Source organism: Marmota flaviventris, chromosome 7 (genome assembly GCF_047511675.1).
Source record: "Marmota flaviventris isolate mMarFla1 chromosome 7, mMarFla1.hap1, whole genome shotgun sequence".
Classification (NCBI taxonomy): domain Eukaryota; kingdom Metazoa; phylum Chordata; class Mammalia; order Rodentia; family Sciuridae; genus Marmota; species Marmota flaviventris.
The window spans coordinates 31,914,543-31,935,806 of NC_092504.1; the positions used below are offsets into that span (position 1 = coordinate 31,914,543).

At 39.3% G+C, this 21,264-nt stretch overlaps 1 protein-coding gene, 1 non-coding gene and 2 pseudogenes across 7 annotated transcripts in view; 2 read left to right on the forward strand and 2 right to left on the reverse strand.

The window, feature by feature from the left end:
• Window positions 1–428: 428 nt before the first annotated feature.
• Window positions 429–920, reverse strand: LOC114093181 (large ribosomal subunit protein uL11-like; annotated as a pseudogene).
• Window positions 921–7,429: 6,509 nt separating this feature from the next.
• LOC114093150 (cytochrome b-c1 complex subunit 7 pseudogene) lies at window positions 7,430–7,704 on the reverse strand (annotated as a pseudogene).
• Window positions 7,705–12,233: 4,529 nt separating this feature from the next.
• The window catches only part of N4bp2 (NEDD4 binding protein 2), a 74,273-nt gene continuing 65,242 nt past the window's right edge, over window positions 12,234–21,264 (forward strand). For all 6 annotated transcript variants that reach the window (XM_071614229.1, XM_071614232.1, XM_071614230.1 and 3 more), the window contains exons 1-3: window positions 12,234–12,319; window positions 16,937–17,000; window positions 19,559–19,658. The gene's annotated coding sequence lies outside the window, so the exon portion shown is untranslated. The remainder of the gene's footprint in view (window positions 12,320–16,936; window positions 17,001–19,558; window positions 19,659–21,264) is intronic.
• On the forward strand, window positions 20,062–20,247 carry LOC114101081 (small nucleolar RNA SNORA73 family). Its single transcript, XR_003584219.1, has one exon. It is a non-coding gene; the product is annotated as a small nucleolar RNA SNORA73 family (small nucleolar RNA).

The following is a 21,264-nucleotide window of genomic DNA, read 5'->3' on the forward strand; positions in this document are numbered from 1 at the left end:
AATGAGAAATGTAACCAGACAGCAGATTGTGTATTTTATCAGTTGCTTGAGACACTCTTTCCTTGCAGGAATAGCTTCATGGAAAGCTTAGTTATAATCAGAAAATTTTCTGGTAGAGGAATCTGGAGAAAGAAGTTTTAGATGGATAATTTTTTCTTCTTCTTTTTTTTTAGTACTGGGGATTAAACTCAGGGGCACTTTACCATTGAGCTACATCCCTAACCGTTTTTATTTTTTGAGACAGGGTTTTGCTAAGTTGTTTAGGGCCTTGCTAAATTACTGAGAGTGGCCTCCAGCTTGTGAGTCTCCTGCCTCAGCTTCCCGAGTTGGTGGGTCACAGGTAAGTACTACTGTGACCAGCTAGATGGGTAATCTTTTTTTTGTTGTTGTCAAAAGATCCTTTATTAAAATATTTTCCCATGTACTTCTTAACTAGCTGGGGACTCTACTGCACCACTACTGAGGTCATCTATGATGTCATGAGGGTGGTGGCCATCGACATTACAGCCCACAGACTGGGCAGTCCCCAGAATCTCCTTAAATAGGTCCAGAAATTTCTCTAGCTAAAGATCAGTGACGCATCTGTTGGATAATTTCATCGAAAGTAATATTTCCACTGTTTTTAATGTTTCTCTGTTTTCTTTTTGTCTCCTGGTGGCTTCTTGAGGGCTTTTTTATGATCAGGGCAGAGGCAGAAGGTACTACTTCAATCTGGGCCTGTCTGTTCTGAATGGCCAGTTTCACTATAATCCTCAGACCCTTCCAATTGCCAGTTGCTTTGACAATGTCACCACCAACTTTTTTTGGAGATACACCCAGGGGGCTGATCTTGGGGGCCTGGGCAGAGTGGCACTGACCTTGCCACAGATGCACCTCAGGTACATAACTTTGATCTCATTGGAGTCGAACTTGGGCAGCATGGTGGAGGTGGCTGGTGTTGGATAAACCTGGATTTGGGACTACCAAAGAAAGTTGCACTTTGACGTCCTCCGAAGCTAGACGGGTAATCTTATAAAATTGTGGAAACCAAATGCAACCATTTCAGTAATAAGTATTGCTAAGAAAGGGTTTCTTTTTCTCTCCTGATAGTTTTCTTTCGTATGGGGTGAGCTGAAACGATGCAACTCCTTGCTATCTCTTTACTCCTAGGGAGGGAGAGAGTAATTTATCAGTTTGGTAGATTCAGGAAGAACAATGTAGAGGATGGGGATATGGTTAAGTGGTAGAGCACTTGGTTAGTACACAAGAGGCCCTGGGTTTGATCCCCAGCAACACACACACACACACACACACACACACACACACACGAAGGAGAAAGAGAAAAGAGGAAGAACAACCTAGCAATTTGGGCTCATTTCCTCTTAAGAGTAAGCCTGCTTTCAGAGTGTAGGTTTTCCTCCAGGATGGAAGTTACCTGGTCCAGTGTGCTGCCTAGGGCCAACTTCTCCATTAGACACAGTGGACACAGTGTCTAGGGTCCATATTACTTTCAGAGGCTTATGAAAATGTTTTAATTTCTTTTAAAACCAGAAGAAAAACATGAACTTTTAAGTCAAAGAAAAAAATGTTTTAATATGTAATAATTTATTTGTATTTATACCAATGTAGTCACAAAATAAAAATTTAAATATTATTTTTTTATGGGGGCGGAGGACTCCTCAAGTAAAAAAGCAAAAGTACCTCCAGTTCCATGAAAGTCATAATGAGGCCCTGTGCTGCCTGTGGAACAGGGTGGGTGAGTTCATCTCATCTCAGAGTTCAGGTGACAGGTCAGTTTGATTCTCATGAACTGTATATTCCAGCTAATCCTTACCAATTCAAGGTGATATTTAACTTTTAATTTACCTTATGCTTGCCCCTCTCCCATCACACACCTTTTGTTTTGTTTTCAGTACTGGATATTGAACCCAGGGACTTGCACATGTTAGCCAAGCTCTCTACCACTGAGCTACCCCACCAGTGCTTTTAAAATTTTATTATGAGACAGGGTCTTGCTAAGTTGCCCAGGCTGGCCTTGAATTTGTGATTCTCCTGCCTTAGCCTCCTGAGTAGGTTACTGTGCTCAGCATGCTTGCCCATTATTTTCAATCTGGGCATGCTATTTACTGGGCTCCCTCAAGACTCTAACACAAATCACAGGAATATATATTCTTATATGTTACTATATACTTAGAAAAATAACAACAATGATGACTTGTATTTCTATATCTTATTTCAGATAAATTACAGCCAAGTACTATGTCTTACACTTTTATAATATCCCTACTAATAAGTTTTCAAGAAATATTGGTTGAATGGAGAATAACAGCCTGGTATTTATAGTATTTTTTAAAAAAATTTTTTTAGTTGTAGATGGATACAATAGCTTTATTTTTATTTATTTATTTTTATGTGGTGCCAAGGATTGAATCCAGGACCTCACGAGTGCAAGGCAAGTGCTCTACCAGTGAGCTACAAATTCCAGCCCTATTTATAGTATTTATAGAACACTATCTTTCAATTTCAGTGAATTTCAGTGATAGAAATAAATTGTGGAATTTATAGAAATAAATTGTGTGTGTGTGTGTTTTTTCTTCAGTACTAGGAATTGGACCCAGGGTCCATGCACTGCTGGGCAACTGCTCTACCACGAGCTATATCCCCAGCCCTAAATTAAATAAGGTGCTTAGACTTATACCTGGCACATAGAAGATGCTATGTGTTAGCTATTATTGTTGTTGTAATTATTAATTGCAATCATAACTCAAATGAAATTTTATTTTAATTTTAAACATTCATTTTTCTTTTGTTTCAGGAAAGTTTGTAGGTTATTTATAAAAAGTTATTAATAAAAGGCTATGAAAAAAGAAATAAATTGTGCTCTTCTACATTATAGTGTTCATATTGCAATTATTTTCTGACTTATTTCATATCAGATAAAATATTGTCATTGTTTAAATTCACCTTATGTAAAAGATACATGAACATACATGAAACTTCTGTACTGAATTCTTGGAGTATACATTGTGATACCATGCTCATACAAAATATATCTAACTTCATTAACTCTAGGAGTTTCTTTGTAAATATAATTCTGGGCCTTCCAGAAATTTCCCTAAGAACTTCTTAGCTGGTGCTGGGAAGAATGACAAAAATAGTAGAAGAAGATAGTATCATCTGTAGGTTAGAAAACGTAGAGAGAGAAGGAAATGGACATTACCTTCTGAAGGAGTTAGCCTCAAAGTGTTTAGTAGTCCTAGACCTTGGAAACTCGAATATGCTGAAACGATGATAGCCAAGGTCTCTTTACCTGGAATTGTCCTTAATGCCTTTCTACCAAAAACACACCAGACCAAACCAAACAAATAAAAATTTTCCCTAATGCTTAAATTTCATCCTGATTAACAAAATTCATGAGTTTATCTTTCAGATAGGCCTTCACCAAACATTAATTGATCAGTCAAGTTCTTAGGCAGGGACTAAAAGTAAAGTCTAAAAGGTGGATGTATTACTTGTCCCCTGTCCAGCTTATATTTTCCACTAGCCAACACCACCTTAGCTTAGGGTGAATGTCTTTCAGAATGGCCTTAGATTTGGCTTCCTTCCATTGAGGGGTTGGTTGGTTGGTTGGTTTTGTACTGCAGATCGAACCCGGTTATTCTCTACCACTGAGTTATGCTCCCATATTTTTATTTTTTGTTTTGAGACAGGGTTTCACAAGTTGCCCAAGCTGGGCTCAAACTTGAGATTCTTTTGTTTCAGCCTCTTGAGTGCCTGGGTTCAGGTGTGCACCACCGTGTCTGGCCTGGATAGTTTTTTTTTTTCCCCCCCTTTAATCGTATAATCAAATTTTGAGAACCCAAATAAACTCCATTACAAAGATTTTTTTCACTTCATTTCCACAAGCATTTACAGAAAACTACCAGAATAGATACTTTTGGATGAAACTATCAGAAAACAATTCAAGTTAGTTTAGGCCAAAAAAGAGGGAGATTTATTATAAGAATACAAGAATGTTTTGAAGAAACCAAGGGGAGCTGGCACCAAGAAAGAGTTGGAACCAAGTTGTTCAGAGACCAGTGTTTTCTCTTCATCTTTTTGCTTTGTTGGCTTCATTCTTTAAAACAGCTTCCTTTCCTCTCCAGTTCCCATGCGCAATGCAGTTGTTCCCAGTTCATGAATTAAACCCACAGACTCAGTGGTGCAAAGAAACCAAATTTCTCTAGAATCCTAAATCTTTTATGCTAACTTAGGTGCAATTTACTTATTAAAAATCTTTATGTATTTATTTATTTTTTTATTGTGGTGCTGAGGATTGAACCCAGTGCCTCATGCATGCTAGGCGAGCGCTCTACCTCTGAGCCACAACCCCAGTCCAAGTGCTATTTACTTTTACATAGAAAATATTCATTTGATTCAAAATGACCCTTCATACCTGCAAGTTCTATTAACTGAAGATTGAAAATATTCAGGAAAAAAAGAAAAATTACTGGGTGTAGTGATGCAGGTCTGCAATCCCAGAGACTTGGGAGGCTGAGGCAGGAGTTCAAGGTTGGCCTCAGCAATTTAGTGAGACTGAGTATCAAAATAAAAATTAAAAAGGGCTGGTGATGTAGCTCAGTGATAGAGCACCCTTGAGTTGGATCCTCAGTACAAAAAAGAAAAAACAAAAACCACACATTTGGACTGAATATATACAGACTTTTCCCCTGTCATTATTCTCTAAACAATATGGTTTAACAATTATTTACATAGCATTTCCATTGTATTAGGTTTTGCAGATAATCCAGAGATGATTTAAAGCATAGAGAAGGATTGACTACATAATATGAAATATTATGTCATTTAATACAAGGGACTTGAATGGATTTTGGTATCCACAAAGGGTCCTGAAACAATCACATGTGGGATACCAAGGGAAGACTGTATAGTGAAAAATCTCTCCATCCTCTTTCCTTTAGTCACTCAGTTCACTTTCTCAAAGACAACCAATGGAACAGTTTGTTCCATCTCCTTCCAGAAGTATTTTATGTACATGTGGTAAAATCTATCTATGTATCTAGCTATCTATTTCCCTCTCTCCATTTTTCTTTTTACACCAATGGCAGCATAATAAATACATATTTTCCATAGAAAATATATCCTGGAGATTTGAAGCATCAGCACTTAGAGAATGCCATCATTCATTTATATTATAGGATTCTGTTGTTTTGGTGTAATCCTGCATTTAAACACTTCCCTATTGATGAACATTTAGGTTTCCCCAATGTTTTGCTATTACAAATCATGCTGCAATAAAAAAAAAAAAACTCAGGAACATATGTGATTTAAAATATGCTTAAGAACAAGTTATATTTCTTTTGCTGTGAGAATTCCTTTTTATGTTTTGTCCACTGTTTTTTCCTATTGGGTTGTTGTTCTCTTCCTTATTTTTTGTGTGGTAATGGGGATTGAATCCAGGGGTGCTCTACCACTGAGCTATACCAAACAACTACTGTTTTTTACTTTGAGACAGAGTCTTGCTAAGTTTCTGGGACTGGCCTCAAACTTGCAATCCTCCTGCCTCAGTTGCCTGAGTAGCTAGCATTACAGGCTTGTACTAGCACTACACCTGGCTAATGGTTTCCCTACTGATTTCTAAGTGTTTATATATTTTAGAAACCAGCCTGTTGTCTGTGATGGCAAATTGTGCTGTTTTTTTTTTTCTTGTTTATCATTTCCATTTTGATTTTACTAATAGCCTTTGTCCCAAGTCTGATATTTTTCAGGAAGGGGCTAACTGGATAAAGACATTCAACCATGGTTAATTAACTGTGGCCATGGGAGGGAGAGTAATTTCTCAAGTCCATTCTTGTAGAATGGAAGTAAGTACAACTAACAGGGAAACTGTGAGATAGGAAGGTACCTGAAAGTGGGTATACTACATTTCAATGTGTAAGAAACATTTTCTAGGGCTGGGGATGTGGCTCAAGCGGTAACATGCTCGTCTGGCATGCGCTAGGTTCGATCCTCAGCACCACATAAAAATAAAATAAAGATGTTGTGTCCTCCGAAAACTGAAAAATAAATATTAAAAAAATTTTCTCTCTCTTTAAAAAAAAACACATTTTCTAATTACTGTGGGTATATCTGCTGCTTTTTTAGGGGAAAAGAGCTCACAGTTCTAGTGAAGATGTACACCAATGAATAGTTACTATTGCGAATGAATGAGAGAGATGTATGCAAATTGCTGGAGGATTGAGGAAGAAGCAGTTCATTGTGTTTGGGACATCAGGAAAATTTTATATAAAGAAGAACATTTGAGTTGGGTTGTACAGACACAGATAAATGAATGAGAATGGTTATATGGGCCAATGGTTTCACCATCACTGGAAGTAGGATGTACTTGGAAGAGTGTGATTGTCTCAAATAGCAGAATGTCATGACTGACAAAACTTGTCAAATGTCAATAGGCACTGGGTTTGCTCTTTAGCAACCTGCCCCGCAAAGCATATCCTTTGCCGGTAAGGAAAATTTATATCCTGTAACCATACTTGTTGACTTTGTGTGTGCATGTGTGCGTGCTCACCCACATGTGCACATTGGGGATTGAACTTAGGGTCTTGTGCATGCGAAGTACCTGCTCTATCACCAAGCTACATCCTCAGTCACTACATGAAAATTTAGAGTGACATAAAGCTGGAAGCTACTACAATATGCTTCCAGCCTGAGGTATGGCTTCCTATAAAATCCCTCGCAAAGATACAGAAGTATCTGTGAATGTATCATATAACAGAGGAGGATTATCCTAGTAATGAGGAAGCCATCCTTGGCATTATCAAGATTTTTTTCTTTTTCTTTTTAGATACTCTTTGGCAATCACATTTCCACCCTTTCAAGTTTGGAGACTGTCTCATGCCTATCCATTTACACACAGTGAAACTGAGTCAAACAAAGGTCTACTTCTCAAGAGCATCCCTCAGAAGACTTAGGTTTAAGGCCTATTTCAGGTCCATTCCTGCAGGAATAACAGGATTTGGAGGCTGGGATTGAGGGATTTAGATTTTATCTTCACATCTCAGACTTTTTTTTTTAGTTGCAGATGGATATAACAAACTTATTTTATTTTATTTATTTTTATATGGTGCTGAGGATCAAACCCAGTGCCTTATACATACTACAACCCCAGTCCTTCAGCCTTTTAAAAACGTTTTCTTTTGAGATAGAGCCTGTAAATTGCCGAGGCTGGTCTTGAACTTGCAATCTTCCTGCTTTAGCCTCTCAAGTCCCTAAAATTTCTGGTGTGTGAAACTGCACCCAGCCCTCTCTTAATTTTTTTTTATTATGATAGACATTTATTTAAAGTAATATATATGCAGATGAAATAATTTTTAGATTGTATGTTTCAGATTTAACCGACTTCATAAAAATATTATGAGGACAGCTATATCCACAGATTTCAACTACATGATTACTTCATTTCCCATTCTTCTCTTTCCCAAATAACCTCTTTGAGATATGGTTCAAGATATAATTTATCCTCCTCATATTTTGTCCACTGCTCTTCAGGCAAGATCTGTTGCCTCATGATCAGGTCCAGTGCTCTCTTAATGCAAAACATCCTGTCATCATAAAGGTTCTCAGGAAGCCTTCTATGGCTTCTTTTACATCTTCATCCTCATATATCGTATCATCTTGCATTAAGCCTAGTTTATTGAATCCTGCAGCATTGTAATACCATTTTGGAATACCGGGCCTGATGCTGCAACAGCAGCCATTCTTGACTGCCTTCTGGGTATGTCCTAGAGGATGCGCCGGGCCAGTGCCCTCTCTTCAAGTTTTATAAACACACTTATCTCATAAAAGCAGTGAGAATTTATTCAAAGGAAAGGCAATGAGAAGGCTTCCAGTTTAAAAGAAATGTATAACTTATTTATCTTTTACTTATATATTTTTTCACAATTTTTGAGAAAAGCTAATGTAAATAGTTAAGTCTCTCAGAAGAGAAATAGTCAGATTTGGTTTTTCGTTAAGTTTTAACTCCGACTGGAGTATCTTCATTCTCCTCACTCTGAAAAGTTACCTCTTCTTGGATGTTCTTAGTACCTTATTCCTTCCCTCAGGAGATTTAATTATTTCCTTATTATTATTTTTTAACTGACTTTGTCTGTCTTTTATAGATAAGTAATTAAGTGGAGAAAATTACTTTTTGCTCATGACTAAGTACACTAGTATATGTAATAATAACTGCCATAAGTCTTTACTTTTACAGGTATTATTTTAATTCATCAGAAAGTAGATATTATGCCATTTGAGAGATAAGAAAACAGAGTCTTAAGCTTAAGTAATTTCCCCAAAGCCATAGAGCTTGCAGCACCTGTTGAGTGTGGTAAAGCAATTTTTGTTGTTGTTGTAGTATTGGGGCTTGCATATGCTAGGCAAGCATTCTACCATTCTACCACTAAATTACATCTCCAGCTCTTTAAAAAAAATTTTAAATTTATTCTAATTAGGTATATATGACAGTAGAATGCATTTTGATTCATTGTACACAATTGCAGCACAACTTTTCATTTCTCTGGTTATATACAATGTAGCATTGCGCAATATATATGTGCAGTCAATACATGTACCTAGGGTAATGATGTCCACCTCATTCCATCATCTTTCCTGCCCTCATTCCCCCTCCCTTCCCTTCCCTCCCCTTCCCTCCTATTTGCCTAATCAGTTCCTCCATTTTCCCCATTGCCTACCTCTCATTTTTTTTTTTTTTTTGAGACAGGGATTGCCAAGGTTGGCTTTGAATTTGCAATCCTCCTGCGTTGGCCTCCAGAGAAGGTGGGATTGACAGGTGTGACACCTCCCTTCCCTTCAGCTTTCATTCTTTCTTTTTTTTTAAAAATTATTTATTTATTTTTTAGTTTTTGTCGGACACAACATCTTTGTTTATTTGTGGTGCTGAGGATCGAACCCGGGCCGCACGCATGCCAGGCGAGCGCGCTACTGCTTGAGCCACATCCCCAGCCTCAGCTTTCTTTTTTGTGTGTGGGATTGAACCCAGGGGCTCCAAGTGTTCTACCACTGAGCAATCTCCCAAGCGCTAAAGCAATCTTACGCAAATTCACTGAAACTCACTCACTTTGGATAACAGCAATATTACATACTATTCAGCTTCCATCAGATTTGAAATTTAAAAACATAAGCATTCCAACATATGTTGGTCCTATTTTCTTTCAGTGAAGTTCTTGCAACAAATTTATCCTAAATTTAATTGGGAATGGAAACAATTTATGAACTAACATGTAAAAGAGAAAAACTTCCTGAGACAGATTTTCTTTTGATTTGCCATATATTGTGTCAAAGAGTAAATGCTTATTCATTCTTTCACTCAGCAGACATCCATGGGGCGTTTATTTTGTATGATGAGTTTGGCAGCAAGGAATACAAGGCTGAATGGGAAACAGACCTATCTTAAAGGAATTAGTGATCTAGTGAGGGAGAGTGTAAACATGTAAATAATTATAATTAACTAGAATACTCCAAGTCAAAGCCATAAGAATATAAAGGTGGCAGAGATTACTTTCAGTTGGAAGGAAATCATGTTCGACCAAACGTGGCATTAGACAAATACAAAAGGTTTATTTATAATGCCTTACCAATTTTATCTACAAAAGTTGCAGACATTTTTCAAAACATAAACTTCATTATTTAAAGGCTAGTCTTTTTATCTAAAACATTAGAACCAGCTAGGTGTGGTGGCCCATACCTGTAATCAGTCCCAGTTAACTGGGGAGGCTGATGTGGGAGGATCCCTTAATTGGAGACCAATACCTGAGCAGCAAAGTGAGATTCTTCCAAAAAAAAAAAAAAAAAAGCCTGAATTAAATAATGTTACAATGGATTATAGCATAACCAATATAATCAGCTGGACTTCTACAGAGAGCAGATTGTGAGATGGAGTAGCACCCACATAAAGATACTCAATAATTCAAAGATTTTAAAATTTCTTCTTACAAATTACAAGATACATGATCTTGAATGTGAATGAGCATAAAACAATCCATTTATTCCTTGTCAACCTAAAGCTGCCTCTCCCTTTGAAAGATGTGTTGTACTTTTCCTATTGGCTTAGAATTTGAACCAATAAGGGAGGAGGAAATCTTTATAAACATCCACAAAGGAAGGCTGGCCTTGTGAATGTTGAGTAAAGATTGCTTTGTTCTTCATTTGAGTCTGACTTTCAGAATTTTATGGTATTGACGTTTTTCTTTTTACTGGCAGAGTAAGGAAAAAAAATTATTCAGCTCGGATGTTGTCTTTGTGCCTTGAAATATTCTTTCCAATGTTAAAAACACTTCATTTCTTATTGTTCAGATTTAAAATGTGATAAATCCTTAATAGATGTTCAAAGGAAAACAAAGAATTTAAATGCAAGTTTTATTATCATGTTGAACATATTTCATATGAATGAAATTAACATTAATTTGCTAGACTTGTTTGAAGTTTATAATTACTAGGGTTCTTTCATTTCAAAAGTGGCATATATTATAGTTATTAGCCTCTATTAAGGGCTGTTGAGAGGCAAAGCTAATATTAGGTTCTCAGCAATGGCTATTATATATTGAGATTCTGGGTTATTACAATTTTTTGTTTTTGACATTTAGTAAAAGCATTAAGAAAGGTGTTTGCATAGTAATTTCTTAACACTGGAACTCAAGAGATCTCTAAAAAAAAGAAGAGAGGAAAAAAAAATTCCCTTCTTCCCCCTCCCCCCTCGTGTGGGTGATTTTATCAGAAAATTTACCATCCTGAGTTCCCTGTTTACAGGTTTCTAGAAAAATCAATAGAATAGTGTTGGGGCACCAATTAGATCTAAATGAAGAAAAAAATTCACTTGCACTTTCCCCAAATTTACACTCAGTTTATAGCAAGTGTCCTAACAATATTGAAAGACCATTTCTTTTGGAAGAAAAGGAATACTTGGTCAAGAGTTTATTTCATTTCTCTATTCTGCGAAATGGGATACAAAGTAACTGCAAAGAGATGGGACCGAGGAAGGAAAAAAACAAAACACCAAGCAAAACCACAACCATCAGTATCACTAGTCAGAAAGCTAAGATGGGAATTTTTCATAACCTGTAATACTTCATATCAGAACACAGAACAAATAAACCGGGGAAGACAGAGTTCACGGGGACACATGGAGCAGGCTTGGAGGACAGGCTAATAATATAGAAATCGCAAAAGGGAAGAGAATACTCTTGCTTTTTCTTGTCATCCGAAGGAAAAAACAAAAACAAAAAAACCCTCAAGCTCTGCAGGGGGCAAAGGCCGGTGCCCACAGTTCCACATGCAAATGTGCCTGCACGTTTGTTTCCGCCAGCGAGTTCAGACCCACGTTGGCAGCGCGGGTAGGGAGCAGGCAGCCTCGGTCCGGCCGCCGTCTCCTTTGTCTCCGCGCTGGGCGCCACGGCTGCGGCCCTTCTTTGCCCGGAGTGAGCAGCCCCTGCGAGCAGTGCGGGGCCGTCCGGCCCGCCCGCCGTCCCTCCCAACTTGCAGCCGGGACCCCACGCTGGCGGGCCCGCCCCAGCTGCTATTTCCTCCCTCAGCTCGGCCGGCTAGTACGACCTTGTGTTTGTTTTGATTTTCGGGCTTGGGAGAGAGAAACGAGGGCTGGAAATTGCCGTGGTTCAGCAACTGCTTATTTTGGCAGGAATTCCGACCCCGGGTCGCTACATTCAACCGCGCGAAACGGCTCCAGCCTTCCCCCAGAACCTGATAAATGGACAGAAGCTTGCTCCTTCCGGTGCCCCTGACTAGGAAGGGGAAAGCCACAGGCTGGAGCCAGCCCGCGGGGGCTGGGGGCCCCACGCCGTAGAACCGGCCAGGCCGGGGCTTGCTCTCCTGAGGGAGCGGGAGAGGTGGAGCGCCGGCGGGCTCGGGTCGCCCGGGCCGGCCCCACGGGGCGGGTCGACGCGCCCTGGCGGAGCCCCGGAACGAACCAGAGGTCGCGGCGGGGAGCCGGCGGGTGTGGGGGAGGCGGAGGGCGGCAATCCACCTGGGCGACGTGGCAGCCATTGCCTACTCTTAGAGACCCCTCCCCACGCGGCCGCCCACCCGCCCTCTCGCGGCTGGCTCCTGTGAGGCTGCTCTTCCCCGGTCGGACAGAGAGCGGCAGTGTCTCCCCGCTCCGCGCGCTCGTTGCGCGTCTCCCCCCCGCGGCCGCAGCTGCTCGCCAGCCCTGCGCGGCGCCGGAGAGCGCAGTGGCGGCGGCGGGAAAGGGCTGCGGACCCGCGGTGCCGCGTCGCACACTCGACGACGCGGCTCCGGCTTCGGTGCCCTCCGCCCGCTCCAGGAGCAGGTAAAGGCTTTGGGCGGGAGGTAGGCGGCGGGGCCCGGGAAGGGGCCGGGGAGGGAAAGGATCCCGGGGCGCCGAGCTGAAGCGGAGGGCCTGAGGCAGCGGCGGGTGGCGCTACGACTAAAAGCAAAGCTCCGAACGAGGGGGCCGACGCGGGCTGTCCGGCCCGCGGGCCGGGCCGCGGGACAGAAGGGAAGTGAGGCGTCGGCGAGAGGCGGGCCCTGGCACTCAGCCCGAGGCCGGGCGAAGGCGGGCGCCGCGGCTGCTTCCCGGCCTCCCAGTGCCTGGCGGGCCTCCAGGCCCCAGACACGCCCCTCTTGCCCCCCTGGTCACCCCCTCCGATTCCGCCGGGGCTTGACCTTGCACCCCTCCGCGCGCCTTCGGTGTTTCCCAGGCGGAGCCTTCTGGGAACTTGAGGCCACCTTCCCGAGCACGTAGTCCTAGCAGAGCTGTTTATTTACTCACTTTTCCAAATCCAAACACACAGCCACTCACTCCACACCTAAGGGTTTTGGATTCTGCAGGGAGACGTTCCCCTTCCCTAGTATTTGTGCGTCGTAGACCCGCGTCCACTCCCCACCCCCACCGCAACTTTGGGACCATTCTCGAGCTCTTCTCTGTTCGGGACCCTCTCCCAGCTCTCGGTTTGGAAATCCGACTTCGATAGAGTGAGTCATCTCACCGGGGACACTGTTTATCCTCATTCGTTTTTGGTTACAAGAGTTTTTCCCTTAAGAGAGCTAGAGGAATGAAAAATTGTAGATGTCAGATCATGGTCAGTATTGGCTTTGAAGAATCTTCCCTTCGGCAACCCTCTTAGAACTAGTATCAGATCTTTGTAGCACCGACAGGTTTGTACACATTCTCGCCATGCAGTGGTTGTAATGTCTCCATAGCACAGTTCTGACTTGAAGGCAGGATTGGCTGGCTTTTCTACTCGACATCTTTAAGCCAATCAAGAAGCGCTGCTTGCCTGGAGACTGGTTAACTCAGAAAAGGTGGGGATTGGTTGAGCTCGGAGGAGAAAATCTAGAAGATGAACCTGGCCTCTTAGAAAACAATGACTGGTTTCCACTTGCCTTTTCTTCCTCTTAAAAAACAAAAACGGTTATCTTTTGTTGCCAATATCAACCTTTTCATCCCGTTTTTATTGTTTCCTGTGTTTTCTCTAAAACCATCTCTCTTTTGTACCTCACCCCTTTAACCTCAGTTTTCCCCAGAAGAATTCTTGACACGCTTCAAGAAATATAAACGTGTATTTTGTGTTTTGGCAAGCGTGGTTCTTTTTTTTTTTTTTTTGCATCTTTCCTTTTTATAGGTCAGAATTAAATCAATTTTTGGTTCCTATGCCAGAGCCTTTTAAAGTGCTATATGAGGATAGGGGCTATGCTGGAGGTGGTGGGAGAATAGGAAAGAAATGGCTGCTCTTCTGCAGGGAGGCTACAATTAAAGAAAAAATGATTAGCCTGTAGAACAACAACAACAATAATCATAACAACAACAACAACAAAACCCCAACTCTACAAATCATCATACAGTACTTGCGAGTATCAGTTAGTGCACCTGTTGATTTTAGTTGCTTTGAAGGGGAGAGAATGGGAGTACTGAACTGTATTGAAAAAAATGACTTGGGCTGGGATTGTGGCTCAGCGGTAGAGCACTTGCCTAGCATGGGCAGGACCCGGGTTCGATCCTCAGCACCACATACAAAATAAAGGCACTGCATTGTGTCCATCTACACCTAAAAAACAAATATTAAAAAAAAAAAAGAAAAAAATGACTTGAGTTATGGTAAAGGCATGTTTTTCTTCATTAAAGTAGGCACGGTGTCTTATAGAAGTTAAATAAGTATAAGTGCAGGTACATTTCTTTTAAAAAATGCTAATTATTTTCCTTATAACACTTCTCTTTCAAGCCCAGCTTGGCCTGTAGGTAGATGCAGTGCTTGAGACCCTGGGTAAACACCAGGTCGGGCCCCACAGGGGGACCCTGTCTCAAAAACAAACAAACAAACAAACAAAAAAACCTTCCCTTTTTTATGATTATTCATGATTATGCATATCTTTTGATATGCAGTTTATTAGTCAATGTGAATTTTAGAAAATAACTACCTAGCTTTGCCTTCCCTTGACACTTCCCCCACCCCAGGAACTGGGTGCTTTACCACTGAGCTGCATTCCTTAACCTTTTTTTTGTTTTTTATTTTGAAACTGGGTCTTGTTAGATTGGTTACTCTGGCCTCCAACATGAAATCCTCCTGCCTCAGCTTCCTGAGTTGGTGAGATTATGTGTCCCTGTGCCACTGCACCAGGCCTTCAGCTTTTTATATACAAAATAACATTAAAATTTGGGAAGAAACTTGAGTTTGCTTTATGAAACAGTAAATATCTATAATATGCCTTTAAAAGTAATTTACATTTGGAATTAAGAGATTGAAGCCCCGTACTCTACCCTTCCCCCACATTCTGGGGATTGAACCCAAGAGGCACTTTACCATTGAGCTACACCCCCAGCCTTTTTTTTTTTTTTAAACTTTTTTATAGTTGTAGATGGACAGTATGCCTTTATTTATTTATTTTTTATGTGGTGCTGAGGATAGAACCCAGTGCCTCACACATACTAGGCAAATGCTCTTCCACTGAGCTATAGCCCCAGCCCAACCCCCAGCCATTTTTATTTTGAGACAGAGTCTGGCTAAGTATCCATTCTCCTGCCTCAGCCTCCCAAGTGGCTGGAGTTTATAGAGGTGTGGGCTACTTGGCCCATCTTAAATTAACTAGATTTTTATGACTACTAATCAATGGAATTACTGGATCAAAGAACCCACATTGTTAACACTTGGCTGAGAACAGGTCCTGGGTGTACCAGTTTCACTAAACCTCACTACACTAATGGTGGATCCTGTTTTTCTAAATGTATATAACATTTTTCTAAATGTTTATAACCTTTGATCATCTATTGGATCAAGCTCTTTTTTCTTAAAACTGAGCAAGTCCCCAAAATACGGTTTTTAGTGTCTTTTTTTCTTGAAAATATTTTTCTTTAATTTTGCTGTTACTTTGTAGTTAGTTTTTCCTTCCCAGGGCCTTGTGCATTCTAGACAAATGTTCTACCACTTAGTTATGTATGTTCTTCGCTCTTCTAATGTTTATTCTCTTTCTTCTTTCACATTCCAATTGATCATTGAACCCCATTGTATCTTTTTCTTTTATAATAGTCACTTGAATTTGTTCCTTTTCTTAATCTCTACTGCTACCATTCTATTTCATGGTTGGTATCTTTCACCTGGGTTGCTGCAGTGGCCTCTTGACTGGTCCTCCCTGCTTCTCGTCTTGTCTTGCAATCAATTTTTTTCTCCTTCACTGTAGCTAGAGTCATCTCTTTTAACACACTCTACTTAAAACCTTTTTTTTTTTTTTTTTGTGGATTTTCATTGCTTTCAATGAAAGCAATGATAAAGTCTGAACTTGATTTGGCTTTCAGAACCCTCATGATTTGGCTTTTAGTTACAGTCTTCATTTTCTTGTCACGTTCTCCCTTTGCCCTCAGTATGCTAGTCCTATTCAGTTACTTGCATTTCTTCCTTAAGATACTGAGTTCATTAAATATATAGGCCTTAGTACAGAAGCTTGTCTGCCTGAATACCTACCTAGATCTCTCCTTACCTCCTCTTTTGCTTTGTTAACTCATACTTGTCTTTCAGGTTGTAGTTCTGGGCAATACCTCCATGAAAAAGTCTTCTTTGATATATATCTGGATTATTACATGAGCCTCCAGTTTATTTCCCTAGGACTCTGTTCTCCTATCACATTGTGATTGATTATTTTTACTGGTTAGGTTATAACAAAGGAGGGAGGTAAATCGAGATAGGATTTCACTAAGTTGCTTAGGCTGGCCTTGAACTTGCAATCCTCATGCCTCAGCCACCCATATCTGTGGTATTACAGATGTGTGTCACTGTCCCTGGCTTCCATTCTAATTTTTTTTTTTTCTTTTGGTACGGGGAATTGAATCCATGGGCATTTAACTGTCCGGTCCCAACCCCCCTCTTTTAAGTTTTGAGACAAAGTCTTGCTAAGTTGCTTAGGGCCTCACAAAATTGCCCTGGCTTTGAACTTGCAATCCTTCTACCTCTTCCTCTGTGTTGTTGGGATTATAGGCGTGCACTAACATGCCTGGCTTTCCATTGCAATTCTTTTTTTTGTTGTTGTTGTTGTTACTGGGGACTGAACTCAGGGGCACGTGACCACCGAGCCACATCCCCGGCCCTGTTTGGTATTTTATTTAGAGATAGGGTCTCACTGAGTTGCTTAGCACCTTGCTTTTGCTGAGATTGCGTTGAACTCATGATCCTCCTGCCTCAGCCTCCCAAGCCTCTGGGATTATAGGTGTGCACCACCAAGCCCAGCTCCATTGTAATTCTTTTTTTTTTGTGTGTAAGTTTTTAAAATTTTTTTTAAGATATTGATGGACCTTTATTTTTTATTCATTTATTTATATATGGTGCTGAGACTCAAACCCAGTGACTTACATGTGCTAGGCAAGTGCTCTACCACTGAACTACAGCCCCAGCCCTCTAATTCATAATTACTCTTCTGATTATGAATTTTATCTTTGTAGGTACTTAATTTGTAGGAAGAAGATGCTCTGTTTTATGGACCTGAGTATTCCTGAGACTGAAATGGTAAATACAATATTTTAGAGAACTAAATTGGCATTTTGGTTTGTGCTAGCATACTTTAAATGTTTGTTGAGCTCATTTGTTAAATAAGACACGTATCTGTAAGATGCTTAGGCTAGTAGTCTAAACAAATAAATATAAAGGTGCTAAGGTAAAGGTATGCATAGAATACAGTAGGAGCTTAAAGTGCTTAGTCAGATTTTGGGAGAGTAGAAAACTTTCCTGAAGTAAAGTTAATTGAGACAGGAGTACAACTTTGGTTGGATGAGGAATAGGGACTTCTGGACAGAGCATTTGTGAGGCAGAGATATCATATTGGCCTACTTGATGAGGGAAGCAAATAATTAGGTGTAGGTGAAATAGAGAGTACCTGGGGAAATGGGGAAAAGCTCCCTAGGTAGGGGGCGAGTTGAATAGGGAGAATGGATGGATATGATATTTGCATTCTTATTGAGGAATACAAAGTAACAGATGGAGTAAATTTTGCATATCATTTCCAGAGCTATCAAGATCTAGTAAAGTTATTTGTTAGGGGATCCAAAGTTGGTAATTAATTGTGTAGTTGCAATGAAATAAAATTTATTTTTCATTTTTCAGGATTTCTGCTGTGATTTTCTTTTCTGTTTCTAACTCTACTTCTCTGAAGTGAACATTCTCTTTCCCTGCTAACCCACCACCTCTTTTTCTTTGTAGTTAACTCTTTACATTTACTTTTTTGTGTGCGTGCCTGTGGTACTGGGGATTAAACCAAGGGGCACTCTACCAGTGAGCTGGTGAGCTACACCCCAGCCTTTTTTATTTTCTGTTTTGAGACAAGGGTCTCACTAAATTGCTTAGGGCCTCAGTAAGCTGCTGAGGCTGGCTTTTAATTTGCAATGAGCTCCTGCCTAGGCTCCTGAGTTGCTGGGATTACAGGTGTGTGCCACCCCATCTGGCTTATTTTAACCATTTAAAAATGTGCAGTACAGTCTTGCTAACTATATGCACATTTTCACCTTATAAACTGAAACTCTGTATTCATTGAACAGCTTCTCTTTTCTCCCTCCCCCTGACCCTTGGCCATCATATTCTATTTTCTGTTATCATTCTAGTAAAATTATCAATAATTCCTTCATATATACTAATCCTACCATATTCATGTTTCTCCAATTGTTCCAAAAATTGCTGCTTTTTTGTTTTGTTTTTTTAAATACCAGATTTCGATCAACTGCTACCAGTTGCATTTGGTTGTTCGAATTGTCCTTCTTACTCTCCCACCCACTCCTATACCTTCCTTTCTTCCTCTGTGTTACTGACCTGATAACTCTGTTGAGACCATATTACATTTGTGTTGCTGGATTGTTTCCTCATAATGCAATGTGACTGCTTTCTCTGTTCCCTGTAATTCTTGTAAACTTGGAGTTAGATATAAAGGTTTTCACTTATTTGTGAAACTACAAACAAGTAGATTTAGGTAAAATGTATTGGAGAAGAGTATTTCATTTAGTAATACTCTGTACTTAATAGTCTTTCTTATTAAGAGGCATGTAATATCTTGTTGTACTATTACAATGTTATCTGGTCATCAAGGTCAGGTAGTGACATTGATTTTTCATTGTCAAGTTATATTTCTCTCTTTGCATTGAGCAGGTAATCTGTTGTATGCTAATTTGGCACCAGATTAATTCTTTCTTTTTGTCTTTTTTTTTTTTTTTTTGGCCGTGCTGGTGATTGAGCTCAGGGCTTCACACATACAGGCAAATGCTTTACAACTGAGCTTCATCCCCTGCTCATCAGGTTAATTTCTATTAGCTTTTCACCTAATAATGATTTTAACATTCATTGATGATTTTTTTTTTTTTTTTGGAGGTTCTGTTTTCACTTATTTGTGAAACTACAAACAAGTGATTAAAAAAAAAAAAAACCAAAAACCCTGGCATACAGATTTTGTTTTTTGTCTTGTTCTCATTGTTTTCTTTCTTTTTTTTTTTGTTCTCATTGTTTTCATTCTCCTCTTTAACAGATGAAAAGATAACAGGTTAGACCAGTCATAGAACTAGGGGACAGTCCAGCCCTGGGTAACTGAAGTGAGTAGGAGGAGGAGCCAGAGGAGAGGCCTAGGAGCTTGGCTGATGGCCAGACACACTAACAGTTCTAACATAATACAATAAAACAGGGACTTCTTTATTCTCTTTTTATTGATGATTCTTGATCAGTGATTATGTGATCATCAGAATGATGGGTTACAAAATGGTGATTTGTTTTGGATTTTGTTGTTCTTTTAACGTTGCATTAGGCTAGCCTCTATAAAGGTTTCCCTCATCAACTAGGTCTACTTTATTACTTTGAAATATCATTCTTCATAAAAAGGCAGAAAAAATGCCTAATTCTTTCTTTTTATATAACCATTTTCGGAGTCTAATAGACCCTTCCATTGGTGGTGAATGAAGTCTTTCTTTTTATGGCTTTCTCTTTGGAATGTCATGTATATTTACATTATAAACATTCTATTGGATTTGATTTCATTTAAGGTTATAATTTGATATGAGTTTGCTTTTAATGTATGATATTTTATTTTATAGTAAGAAGACTTTATGTTGGATAACAGGAAGAGGTGTAGAGTTTGCAGGTATCAGCTGTGGTCTTACTAAGCATGTCAATAGCATCAATGCCAGATAGACGGTAAGTATTATTAAAATTGTAGGGTATTTTACATGTAGATTTTCAAGCTTTCATTTATATAGTTGAATGATTAAAAGAACAATGTCTCATGAGAAGGAAAATAATCATGGATTTATTTTACTAGAATTCCTAAAGGAGCTAGTGGTTGTATAAAACATCTTAGAGAATCTAAATGTGGTCCCAGTTTTTCTATTCATTGAATGTTTTAGTTTCTCTATCTCTAAAATGCCACTCTTGCTTATTGATATTTTATATATTGTTAGCCATCCATAATTATTTGTGGCTTATTTTATACATGGAACTATGCTAAGTGCTAGTTTGGAGTATATGTTATGATCTGTGTTCTCAAGGAATATAGCTAATTGGGGAGACAAACATATATGGATGAAATTGTAAGTTGATTCCAGTGTAGACATCCTGGGAGGTCACTCTCTCCAAGCCCTGTCTAAGTGGTGTAGGGGAGCATGGGGCTCTGCCACAGGATGTATAATCTCTTTCCACAATGTCGGAGGTGAAGCTGGGCTTGCATCTTCCTATACCATCTCAGAATCCTTTGCGACTGAGGAGACAAACCATGTAGAAAACATGTTAGTGAAAAAAAAATGTCAGTAAAACTAATAATGGAAGGCTCTAAAATCATTAAGCAAGACTAGTGTTACAATAATTGGTAAAAAATTATAGAAAATATTGAAGGGTTATAGGGAAATCCATCTTCTTGCCTTTCTTCAAACGAAAACCAAATTATTCAGCAACTGGTTTTTACCTTTAGCAACATGTCTCAGAGCTCTGTCTGGTTTCTACACACCTCTGTTTTTTTTTAACCTGCTGCATAATTTTTAAAAGGATGTTTTTGCTATAATTTTACCATACTCATTTCCATCAGTGTTTAGGATGTTTTCAATTATCAGTTATAAGAAATAGTTCTTATGACATATAAATATCTTTTAAGGTGATTGTTTACGTTTTTTTTTGTAAATATTGTCTTTGTAGTGATATGCCTTTTGTACTTTCATGAGATTTTAGTATCTGCTTTACCCTTATCATACAGTACACTTGAAATCATCTTTTAGGTAACCTAACCCTTAGTAAAGATGGATTGTGCTGGTTTTTGGTAGCCTTTGTTTTTGAGGGAGATTTCTGATCTGTCTGGAATCATGGTGTGTTTGGATCCTATATATACTTTATAGGGGAATTTTTTTTTGATGGTATTCTTGTATTTTGATGATTTTTAAAGAGCTAATTTATTATTCATATATTTGGTTGTTAGTATCAATTTTCTTAAGCCTGTTCTTCCTAAATGGCTGATAATGAGTATTAAATAGAAGTTTGTTTTTTTTTTGGTATATGTGTGTGTGGTTCTGGGGATTGAACCCAAGGCCACGTGCGTCCTTGGCAAATGTTCTGTGTCTCCAGCCACCAGAACATTTTTCTTGTTATAGAAAAATATTATTTTTTACATATTATTTCACAATGACAATGGTAAGCTTATTTAAAGTTACTGGTCCTGACAATATATACATGTAACAACAGATTTATTCATAAAATTATATGGGAAATTTTTTGTGTTGATGATGAGATTTTTAGTTGGAGGTTTTTTTTTTAAGTG